The sequence below is a fragment of the Lithobates pipiens genome, unplaced genomic scaffold, assembly GCF_037356315.1.
Source record: "Lithobates pipiens isolate NorthernLeopardFrog02 unplaced genomic scaffold, aLitPip1_a1.2 Scaffold_16, whole genome shotgun sequence".
Lineage (NCBI taxonomy): Eukaryota > Metazoa > Chordata > Amphibia > Anura > Ranidae > Lithobates > Lithobates pipiens.
In genome coordinates this window covers 46,868,593-46,879,564 of record NW_027507748.1, presented here as the reverse complement: position 1 = coordinate 46,879,564, position 10,972 = coordinate 46,868,593, and the positions used below count along the sequence as shown (strand labels likewise).

The 10,972-nt window shown below is 41.3% G+C and overlaps 1 long non-coding RNA gene across 1 annotated transcript; it reads left to right on the top strand.

Annotated features, from left to right (window-relative positions):
- Positions 1-10,297, top strand: LOC143984236 (uncharacterized). Its single transcript, XR_013274736.1, has 4 exons — positions 1-155; positions 455-604; positions 2,372-2,455; positions 9,926-10,297. It is a non-coding gene; the product is annotated as an uncharacterized LOC143984236 (long non-coding RNA).
- Positions 10,298-10,972: the final 675 nt, after the last annotated feature.

Genomic DNA, 10,972 nt, shown 5'->3' with positions numbered 1-10,972 from the left:
TTATTCTCCTGCGCTTGACTATCATTGGGTGAATGTTTAGCATTGATCAGTAATTTTGTTTTCTTTTTTGTTTTTAGAGTCCTTATGGCAGAAATCCACCAAATGACAGCTGTGGTGCCCCAGAATTCCTAGATGATGGAATCTACAATATTCCAGTGAGTTCTCTTTCATTAAGAGCTTTATTTAGAAACTACAATGTAAAGAGCCTTATAGTCTGCTCTAGGCTTAGTTCACTACAGAATATATATATATTTTTAACATTATTCTCAAAAGATTAAGTATATGTGGTACTATGTCTCATGTCCCTAGGTATGATCTATCACTAGCTGCGATAACAGAATATTCTCCTTAGGTTCTCTTTTAGTAAACAAGAGTCAGAATTTAAAAAACATATTTCTCCATCTCACATAGAAAAAATGTAATCCATTCCTATTGCTGTGTGCTCTGTTTTCAGGTGGAGGATGCAGCTATCGTTATTGAAGAAGCTGGGTATGAAATTACTAAGTTTCTTCTTTTACACCACCGAGGACTCAGCTATAGAGAGGAGGAATACAATAGAATGATGGGGATTTTAGATGACTACACCAACATAATGGCTGGATGTGTAAGTCTATCAACAATTCACTTCTTAACTGAATTTGTCGTCCTTCCTTCTGGTTTGGCCTAAGTTGAGGTTCTCAAAGTAAATGGCGAATGGCTCATCTGGAGAATCTGATTTACTTAGTTAATTAAGTCCAAAGGATTACTTACTGGTTCTTTTCTAGTTCCAACAGAATGCTTGGTGTGCCCACCCAACAGAACATCCCCTTTGTGCTATTGCTGTCCACAGGTATTAGGATGATACATAATAAATAGATGTAGTATTTTCCTATTAGACTATTCACATCACAAGGGGTGGAAATTCTACTCCCATAACCACTGCAACATTAGATCCCTCTCAATGAGCAGAGCTTGCTAGTTGGGGAAGATGGGGCACTGCACAGCCATCATAGTACATAGGGAACTGCTAAGTGATTAATTATGGAGTTCACCTCACTAAATCACCAAGTGGAGATTTTCACAAGTGCCAATTCATTTTTTTATGGACCTATTTAGAAAATCAAAGGTACATAGTCAGGTTGAACCAATGATCAAAAGTTTTAAGAAAAAGTGACCAATAAGCAGATGATTTTGATTTTTCACTGTTGATCTAGATGAACAAGCATGGAATGTGTATTAAGAGGTCAATTTGCTGAACATAGAAGAACAAAAATAGAAATTTTGTAATAAAATAAGCCCTACAAATTAAAAAACAAAAGTGAATACATATGTCATGCCTATCTGTAGCATAGATAATCAGGCACTATAGTTGGCTGCTGTGTTCTTCGCCTATAGCAACCCCATTTCCCATAAGGTAAGCAGGCCTATTGGTACTCTGTTTCCCCCAGGTCTTTTACACAATGCTACAGTGCCTGGCTGTCATGCCGGGACAAGCGCAAACTAAGCACAGCGCACAGTTACTTGTGGTTGACTGACTGGCAGTCTGGGTTCATAGCAGGCAGAGTTCAAAGACTAGTCAGGGTCAAATCCAAGGTCAAACGGCAGGTTGAGTTCTGAGCGTAGTCAAAATCCAATTCAATGTCATCAACAAGGAAATACAAACTAACTGGCAGGGCTCGGGCAAAGATGAAGGTCAAGGCACAGGAACAAGGTAGGGAAACATGAAGCCTGAAGCAGGTGTTGTAAACACTATCACAAGCATGTCACTGAGGGTTTGGCAGGCTTAGAAGAGGTTTGAACACCACACAGAGAGTGCAGCTCAGCCAAAATCAATATTTTTTTAAACAGCCAAAAACTATGTAGACATCAGGATTTAAAAGACAGTACCACATCTTACAAGGAAGTTGATGCTGAACAAAGATGGTTCTGACCTTCTGGAGAGAAAAGCAGATTAAGGCATCGTTAGGGATAGAAGTACTGAGATCTCTAAATAAATTACTAGAAGTGTTACATTTATACGTTACTTGGTATACATGCACTTGACATGAAAGAATACATTTAATTCTAGGTTGACTTTAAAGATTATTAATTCATCAGTCATTACACAAACTACATTAAACATTGTTGATGAAATAACCTAAAATATTACTTATTCTAGGCTCCTGTTCTGCTTTGCTATAGTAGGAAATTGTTAGAGAAAACCTTTTAGCTTTAAATATTTAATAAAATGTAAAAACCTCAAAAACCAGTAGATCAGCTGCCTGTTCTATACAGGTAATGGGAGGTCTTAATTTTTGTGAATTGTTTTCATATTTCCTTTGCGCCTTCTTTGTTAGGTTATTTTTTACCTGCTGAGTTATTAATTTATTATTTTTTAATCATACTTTGTTAGGTACCAGCAGAGAGTTACAACCATCCTCTTCGAAAACCCGTCAAAGATTACTTCAAAAAGTTGGACACCTTAGTGGGAAAAGAGGTAATTTTTGATAATTTTAACAGAATGATTAACAGGGTGTTTGTTTTGACATGTAATTACCGTAGTTGTGAATCGACAATAGCTTGGCCACAGAAAAAATAATTCACATTATTTTCTGAAGCTGGAAATCACATTGATGTCTTCTTTGCTAGTATCCATACAAATACACAAATGACGAATTTCTTAAAATGTGTGACTCATGGGTTAAATATCACCGTCCAATGCTCTCCACAGAGTGTTTGATGGCTTTTTGAGGAACCCTCCATGGGAACCTGGGAACCCCCTCCATCATTCATCTCCTCACCCATTCCTTTGTTCCCCACCCACCTACCAACGAATCTTTTCCCTCCAGACTGTTTACTTCTACTTCCTTTCATTGCCCTCCTATCTTTATATTTGCATATCTAGATCATAGGCCCCCACAAAATCTCCCACTTTCTACACTTACCTTAAATGTTTTCCCGCCTGGGATCAGAGAGCTTAACGTGGGTGTAACCCCTCACATATACACACTGAAGTGAATAGCCTCAGCTTATACACAGAGATGAAACAAATCCTCCTATATAAGTTGTACTTGTATATCTGCTGTCTTCTCTTTTCTACACCCTTTAAAAAGTGTGGATTGTGTAAAAAAAAATGTTTCAGCAGTACATAGGGGTGGGTGTGGATACTGCACTTACACTGTGTGAGAGCTGATTGGAGGAAAGGGACACACCCCCTCCACATAGGCAGAGGAGTGAAGGAACATCCAAAGTTGTAGTCTGAATAGACCAGCTGTGTGCTTATTTCCATCTAAGCTCCATCCCTGACACACATTTCCATCTCCTGTTATCTCATGTGTCGGAGAACTTGTCTGAAGTGACTCATGATGATAACAGAGGAACGAAGCACCAGAGAGAAATGACACTTATGCCACGTACACATGATCGGAATTCTCGTTGAAAAAGCCTTGGATGGTTTTTCCGATGGAATTCCGCTCAAGCATGTGTTGCCTACACACGGTCACACCAAATTCCGACCGTCAAGAAGGCGATGACGTACAACACTATGACAAGCCTCAAAAATGAAGTTCAATGCTTCCGAGCATGCGTAAAATTGTTTTCAAGCATGCGTAGGAATTTTGCATGTCAGAATTGCTACAGACGATCAGAATTTCTGACAAAAACATTTTCTGGCAGAAAAATTGAGAACGTGCTATCAAAATTTTGCTGGCAGAAATTCGGCCAGCAAAAGTCTGATGGAGCATACACACAGTCACATTTTCCAATGAAACGTTCTCAACGGTCTTTTGCTGGCCAAAATTCCTATCGCGTGCACACTGCATTAGAGTTTTCGAGAGAGACACTACAGATATATGTGCTTAGATCTAATTTCATGAATAGGGTTTACAACCACTTTAAGCTTACGAATTGGATACTCTTCACATTCTTTTTTTTTTAATTCGTTTTTATTGAATTTTTATCAAACAAAGAAAGACAAGAAGTGTACACATTACACTGCATGTACAATAGCAATACACAAAATACAGAGAGATGTATATGTTTAGCATAGTAAGGTTACATACATACATGTAGTTCCTATCACGGTATGGAAAACATAATCCATCGCACAGATAACGAAAAGAAAAAGGGAAAAGGAAACATAAAAGCAGAATAAGAGTGAGAATTGGAGAGATAAAAGCAGGGGAAATACAGAGAACTCGGTCCAATGGAGATACAGACAAGGAGGCTAGCAATGCAGTGCAATACCTTAAATATTTCTTTTAACGAGAAGTAGCAAGAATCAACCCACATTTTCCATTTACTATCAAGTTTCTTTCGAGTTCCATTTCTACTGGCTATCAATGACTCGAAGATGTGGTTCTGTCTAGTTAAATCTAGCACATCAGAGAGATTGGGAGCCTTATTGGACTTCCAGTTTCTGGCAATCAATAGTCTAGCAGCTAGTAGGACGTGTATGATAACCGTGCGGCAACTATGGGGAAAACGCTGAATGCCCAAGTTTAAAACTGCAAGTTCCGGATTTAGTGGAGTTAATATCCCTGTGATGCGTGAGATGCAACGGAACACAGTATTGTAATGTGTTTACAAAACCAAAACATATGTGAGATGGTGCCCACTTCGCCACATCCCCTCCAACACAGAGGGGAGTTGGACGATGAGAGTTTTGCCATAAGAAATGGTGTCCAGTACCATCTCAAGGCTATTTTATGTGAAAGTTCCCAATGATTCACGCACTTGGTCGCTTTATGGACAGAGTGAAATGCGACCTGCCAGTCTTGCGGGGCAAAATGTTTATTAAAGTCCGACGCCCACTTAGCGAAAGGGCCAGAGTTAGTGAATGTAAGTTTGTGTTGAAACTTATTGTAAAAAAGGGAAATTCCCTTAGAAGAGGGCGGAGACTTGGTATAAAATTGCCAAATTTTATTTGGAGTAGGAACGTAAGGGGAGCGTAACGTTTTGAGAAGGTGTGCTATTTGTAAATAGTGGTAGTATTCCGTAGGAGGTAAATCAAATTCTACTCTAAGTGTATCAAATGGTTTAAGTGAATCGCCTTGGTATAGATTCCTCGATGAGGGAGATACCCTGGGCTTTCCACCTCGAGAAATCTGTATGTGGGATCATGTGAGCTAAAATTTCTACAGGTACAGGAATATTAGTAACTGAGGATGACGTGTCATCTAGGCTACATACATCCCTCCAGGCCATCAAAGAGGCCTGAAGAGTCGGAGGAAGGCCGCGTAAGGAGAGGGGTCTCCATGCGTCCAGAACTAAAAGCAGACGCAAATCCTTTGTTGGACTGAGGGTTTGTTCTATTCCACACCAGAGAATATCCGGCGAGGGAGAGAACCAATATTTAAGTGAGGTGAGTATGGCTGCTCTATAGTAGTCTTTTAAATCTATCATACCCATTCCCCCTACAGACCTATGTTTAATTAAAAGAGTTCTGGGGGATCTAGGTCATTTACCCCTCCAGATGTATTGTCGGAGAATACGGTTAAGTGTTTTTAAATGGTTATTTTTAAGAGGAATGGGCAACGTACGGAACACGTATAATATCTGAGGTAGTAAGAGCATCTTGAAAGACGCCTCATTTTCTATCTTGGCAATAAGTGGAATATAATTGGCATCGGCCAATTTTGATGAGTCAGACGTTATCTGTAAGCCTAGATAAGTAATACTTGTGTCAGCCCATGAGTAGGGGAAAATGTTTTTTAAACTAAGTTGTAGTGGAGGTGGGAGATTAAGGCCTAGGATGAGGGATTTCGTGAAATTGACTTTATAGTACGATACAGAACTAAAATCAGTGAGGATGGAGTGAGCATTGGGCAAAGAAGTAGATGGGGAGGAGAGGAATAGGATGACGTCGTCAGCAAAGAGGCTTATAGTATGGGACTTACCAGAGAACTTGAATCCTGATATATCAGGGTGGGTTCTAATTTTTTCAGCAAGGGGCTCTATCAGCAAGTTAAAAATGGAGGGGGACAGGGGACAGCCCTGCCTAGTGCCATTTGAAATGGAAAATGGGGAAGATAACATGTAAGAGGTATATACCTGGGCACAGGGGGAGGAATACAAAGCTAGAATTGCCGACAGTATGGGACCTGAGAACCCAAACCTATCCAGAGTCTGAGTCATATATCCCCAGTGGACCCTGTCGAACGCCTTCTCCGCATACAAAGATAACAGCAGAGAAGGCGTCCGACAGGATCCAGCATGGTAAACTACATCCACCACCCTTCTAGTGGCATCTGATGCCTGTCGACCCTTTGTGAAACCAGTTTGCTCCGGTCCAATCAGGGATGGCAAAATAGGAAGGAGCCTATGAGACAGGATTTTGGCGTATAACTTCACGTCAGTGTTTAATAATGATATCGGCCTGAAGTTAGCCGGGGTAGTAGGCTCCTTCCCAGGTTTCAGAATAGTAACAATAAATGCGTTAAGCATTTCAGAGGGGAATGAGGCAGAGGACACAGCAGCTGAAAAGACCGCTTCTAGAGCTGGGGACAGAATTTCCGAGAAGTTTTTGTAATAACAGTTCGGGAGTCCATCAGGTCCCGGGGACTTTCCGTGAGGAAGAGTTTTTATAGCCCGTCGGATCTCAGGCTCCGTGATCGGCGAATTAAGGGAGTCCAGCTGCTCCTGTGACAGAGTAGGAAGGGAAAGGTCGGCAAAGAATTTTTAAATGTCAGCCATAGTAGGTTGTGGTGTGGCTGAATCATTCCTAAGATTATATAAAGAAGAGTAGTATTCTGCGAAGGAATTTGCTATGTCTAGAGGATTGTATACTTTACCATTATCAGAAGTGCGGATTAGGAATGGGATGGTGGTTTTGATTTTACTGTTTTTCAGTCTCCGAGACAATAATTTACCGGCTCGGTTACCAGATGCATAATGAGATACTTTCAGAGAGTGGACATGTTTGTCATATTGTTCCAATAGGAGGAGCCTGAGATCCGAACGTAATTTGGTTAGACGTTGCATTACAGTGGTATTGGGATTGCTTGAGGTTTTGTTTTGGATTTCTAATTGTTTAATTTCAGAGAGAATGGAATCTAGTTTTTGTGTCCTCTGCCTCCTCACCCGCGAGCTAAGCTGAATAAGGATACCTCTAATGAAAGCCTTATGGGCGCACCATACAGTAAACGGGCTAGTTACAGATGTAGTGTTAAAAGAAAAGTATTCTTTCAGTTGTTTGGAGATAAAAGCAACTTGCTGCTGTTGTTGAAGGATATAAGGATTGGCACGCCAGACACTAACAGGTGTCCGACCGCACCCCCCATCCACCGTAATGGACACGGGGGCGTGATCCGACCAAGTAATGTCGTGGATAGTTGAAGATGACATTTTTTGAAGCAAAAGTTTGTCAGTTAGAAATAAGTCAATACGAGAGTACGAGTTGTGCCTGGAAGAATGGAAGGAGTAATCCCGTTCAGTGGAGTGTTGGCATCTCCAGACATCATATAAGGCTTCGGCATATAGCAAAGGCTGCAGGGTAGGTAGGGGACGCTGCGCTTTAGAGGTTGTGTCTACTTCAAAGTTAGGCGTGATATTAAAGTCTCTGCAAACTAACAGTTCGCCCCGTTTCAGTAGTTCTACTTTATGTAAAAGCTTTTTCAGAAAGCGTATCTGATGAGTATTGGGTGCGTACAGATTAACCAAGGTGACAAGTTTGTTGTCGAAGTTGCCAACTAATACAATGTACCGTCCCTCAGGGTCAATGAGGGAATCCTGGAGAGTGAAAGCGAGTGAGTCTTTTATAGCAATGAGAACTCCCCTTTTCTTAGCAGGGGCAGAGGCCCTGAAAATATGTGGGAATCTGGAATGTTTAAAAATAGGTTCACTGGAAGACGACCAATGTGTTTCCTGTACGCACAGGACTTCCGATCCCAGCTTTAGGGCCTCCCTCCATAGTGAGGCACGTTTGGCGGGGTGATTTAAACCCCGAACATTAAAAGAGGTTACCTTGAATTATAAATTGTAAATGTGAAGAACTGCGATAAAAGGTACCTTAGTGACTAAGTTAGTCTCTCGGAAGTCCGGTGGAGAGGGCCATTGGTGAGGATGTCGAAGAAGTCGTCTCCTTGTACGATCCAGTATGTCCATGTCCGAGTTTTGAAGAGAAGGAAAAAAGGGATAAACAAATAAAAAAAAGACAATAGTCAAGTAAAGATAGAACATCAACTTGTGAAGAGGTAAAAAGTTAGATTCCTTCGGGAATCTGGTGGCAGTGAAACTGCACATATTACAAACTGGGGAGAAATACGGGCTGAGAGCTCCAGAGCGCCAGGGATCTTGTTGGTCTAGTTACCATCCGGCCGGAGTGTTCACTTGTCAGACCTCTTGCTATGTCTCTTACGGGACACAATTTGCCATTCATCACTTACGGTCGGTGGTGAAGTAGTGGCTCGGTCGTCAGAGACCTGGGCTGGTAAAATGTCCCATGAACGGAGCATGGTTAAGCCTTCATCTAGGTCAGAGATTATGAATGTCTTACCGTTCCGAGTGACAATAAGTTTGGTCGGGTACCCCCACCTGTACATGACATTGTGGTTCCTCAATGCTTTGGTGATTGATAAGAGGGACCTTTTGCATAGTGTATTGTGAGAGGTCCGCGTACAGTTGTAGATTTGAGTATTGTTCCGGAGGATTAGAATTCTTACGGTAGGCAGCCATAAGGTTTTCTTTCACATGGTAAAAGTGCACCCTCATCAACACATCTCGAGGTATGTTGTCTGAGAGATATGACGGCTTAGGGAGGCGGTGTATTCGGTCAATGACCAGTTCAGGGGATGGGAGTGAGGGTAGGAATGCCACAACTAGATCTTTGGCGTATTGATGCAGATGTGCAGGGAGCACGGTCTCAGGCACCCCACGCAGTTTAATATTGTTACGGCGGGACCTATCCTCGAGGTCCGCCAGCTTAGCCTTAAGCCAGGTCACTTCATCCGCCTGATCGTTGTGGGAGTCCACTAGTGTGTTGTATGATGTGGCATATTCCCCCATTTTCTTCTCAACATGATCAACTCTACATCCCAATTCAGTCACTTCTGATTTAAAATTTCTCATGCACTCCATCATGTCTGAATGTAATGAGCCCCGCAGGGAGACTAGCATGTCTTTTAGGGTAGTATCAGATATGGGCTGATTCGTTGTAGGGAAAGAGTTGATGGTGTCAGCTAACTCTCTAGTGTCATCCATAGATCCCATCTGCATACTAACCTCTTCTCCCGATGGATCCGCCGTCAGGCGAGGTCTTGACTTAACCGGACTGCAGGACAGTGGCGTCGAGACAACCGGAGAGCGCCGCTGTGATTCCCTGTCCGATCCCGGACTCGGCGTCGCTGATAGGGATGGAGAGAGGGGTCCGGCAGATGGGGAAGAGGAGCCGCCTCCGGCGCCATCTTGGGCCTCGCGGCCTTTAGGAGTGAAGAAGTCCCAGAGTTTTTTCGGCTGGGAGGAATTGCTCCGTTTGCGGGTCATCTCCGGTGGGTGAGTATGTGCTCAGGAGCGAGCTAGTGTAGTTGGAGTGGAAATTTGCTGCCTCTGTCTGCTTTAGATCCCGTCGCTGGAGCGGAGCTCTCTTACTGCACGTCCATGCCGCTGCGCGCTAGCCACGCCCCCACTCTTCACATTCTTGCCCTGACTTTTATTGTAGTACATTTATATCTGGACCTTTTAGCAGTGGTATAGCACTTCAATTAAATTTTAGTTACATTGCTGTGGGGTGTAGAAGCGATCACCCAGGAACCATATTATTTATATCAACATCAATGCTTAAGGATAGCAATGCTATAGGTTATCCTTATGGGTTCAATGCTATTGTTTCACTTTCTTTGATTACATTTTTACCTGACAACATTTTTAAGTGTTCTCCCTGGTGTCAGTTTTATCTTGGGCCAGTAAAACATACCTCTGTTTGTATTTTCTTTCTTATCTCAGGTAATCCCATTCTCTGCTTCTTTTGTAGAATTATACTGAGTGCACCAAATGGAAGAGTACAGTTGGGATTCAGGAAACTCTTGAATTGATTTCACACCTCAACTCACGTATAAGGGCAAACAGCAGCACCGTCTGATAAGGAAGCAGAAGAATTTTATGTATTTACTATTCAAAATAATGTATTTTCTCTGGTTTTTAGACCTTTTTTTTTTACTTTGCACAATTTTAATTCTATGAATAAAATGCACTATTTTTCCGGATTCTCTAAAGCTTCCTATCTCGGTTATGTGGATTTCAACCACTAAATTGTAATAATTGAGTTGTCTGTGGACAATGTGCCAGTTGTAATGTTGGGAAACAGGATTGATTTGGCAAATGTAAGAGAGATATTAAAAAGATATTGTAGGAAAAGAAGAAATATCCTTGTATATAATACTTTTTTTTTTCAAACTTGTCCACAACATGAAAACTTATATTTTCTCAAGAAGGTTTAAAACTGAACATTATTAGATCAGGTGTATTATGCCATCAAGTAATTTTTTTGCAAATGACACTGTATCACACCCAGCTGACTGTATTGAAATGACCTAATGGGTCAGTCTGTGCTCTTCACACCCGGTCCAGTGAGTTGTTACACTGTATTGGCCGACATAGCACTTTATGCTTGATGTCCTTTTTTACTTGAACTATTTTTTTTTAATTGAATAAATCAGTAAAATGTATTTCTCCACCCTTTTCATTGCAATCTCCCCCATAGAATTATTTTTGAATAAATATAAAATATATTAATCTAATGTGGCTACCTAAGCATTTTGAGATGTTTTGCAACATAGCTGTACCTGTATGTTTTTCTGTATCTCCAACATAAAAAATAAAATAAAAAAATTATAATAAAACAAAGCTAAAATATATGAATCTTATAATGAACTGTATGGTGTTAAGTTTATTTGGTTTGGGAGCTCCATTAAGAGTTTGTCTTTACTAACCTTGTTCTGTGCAAAGTCATATTGTGATTCGCCATGCGTACTGTGATTTGTTCAGTCAGAAAAACTGGGCCATGGTGTGCATAGCACTA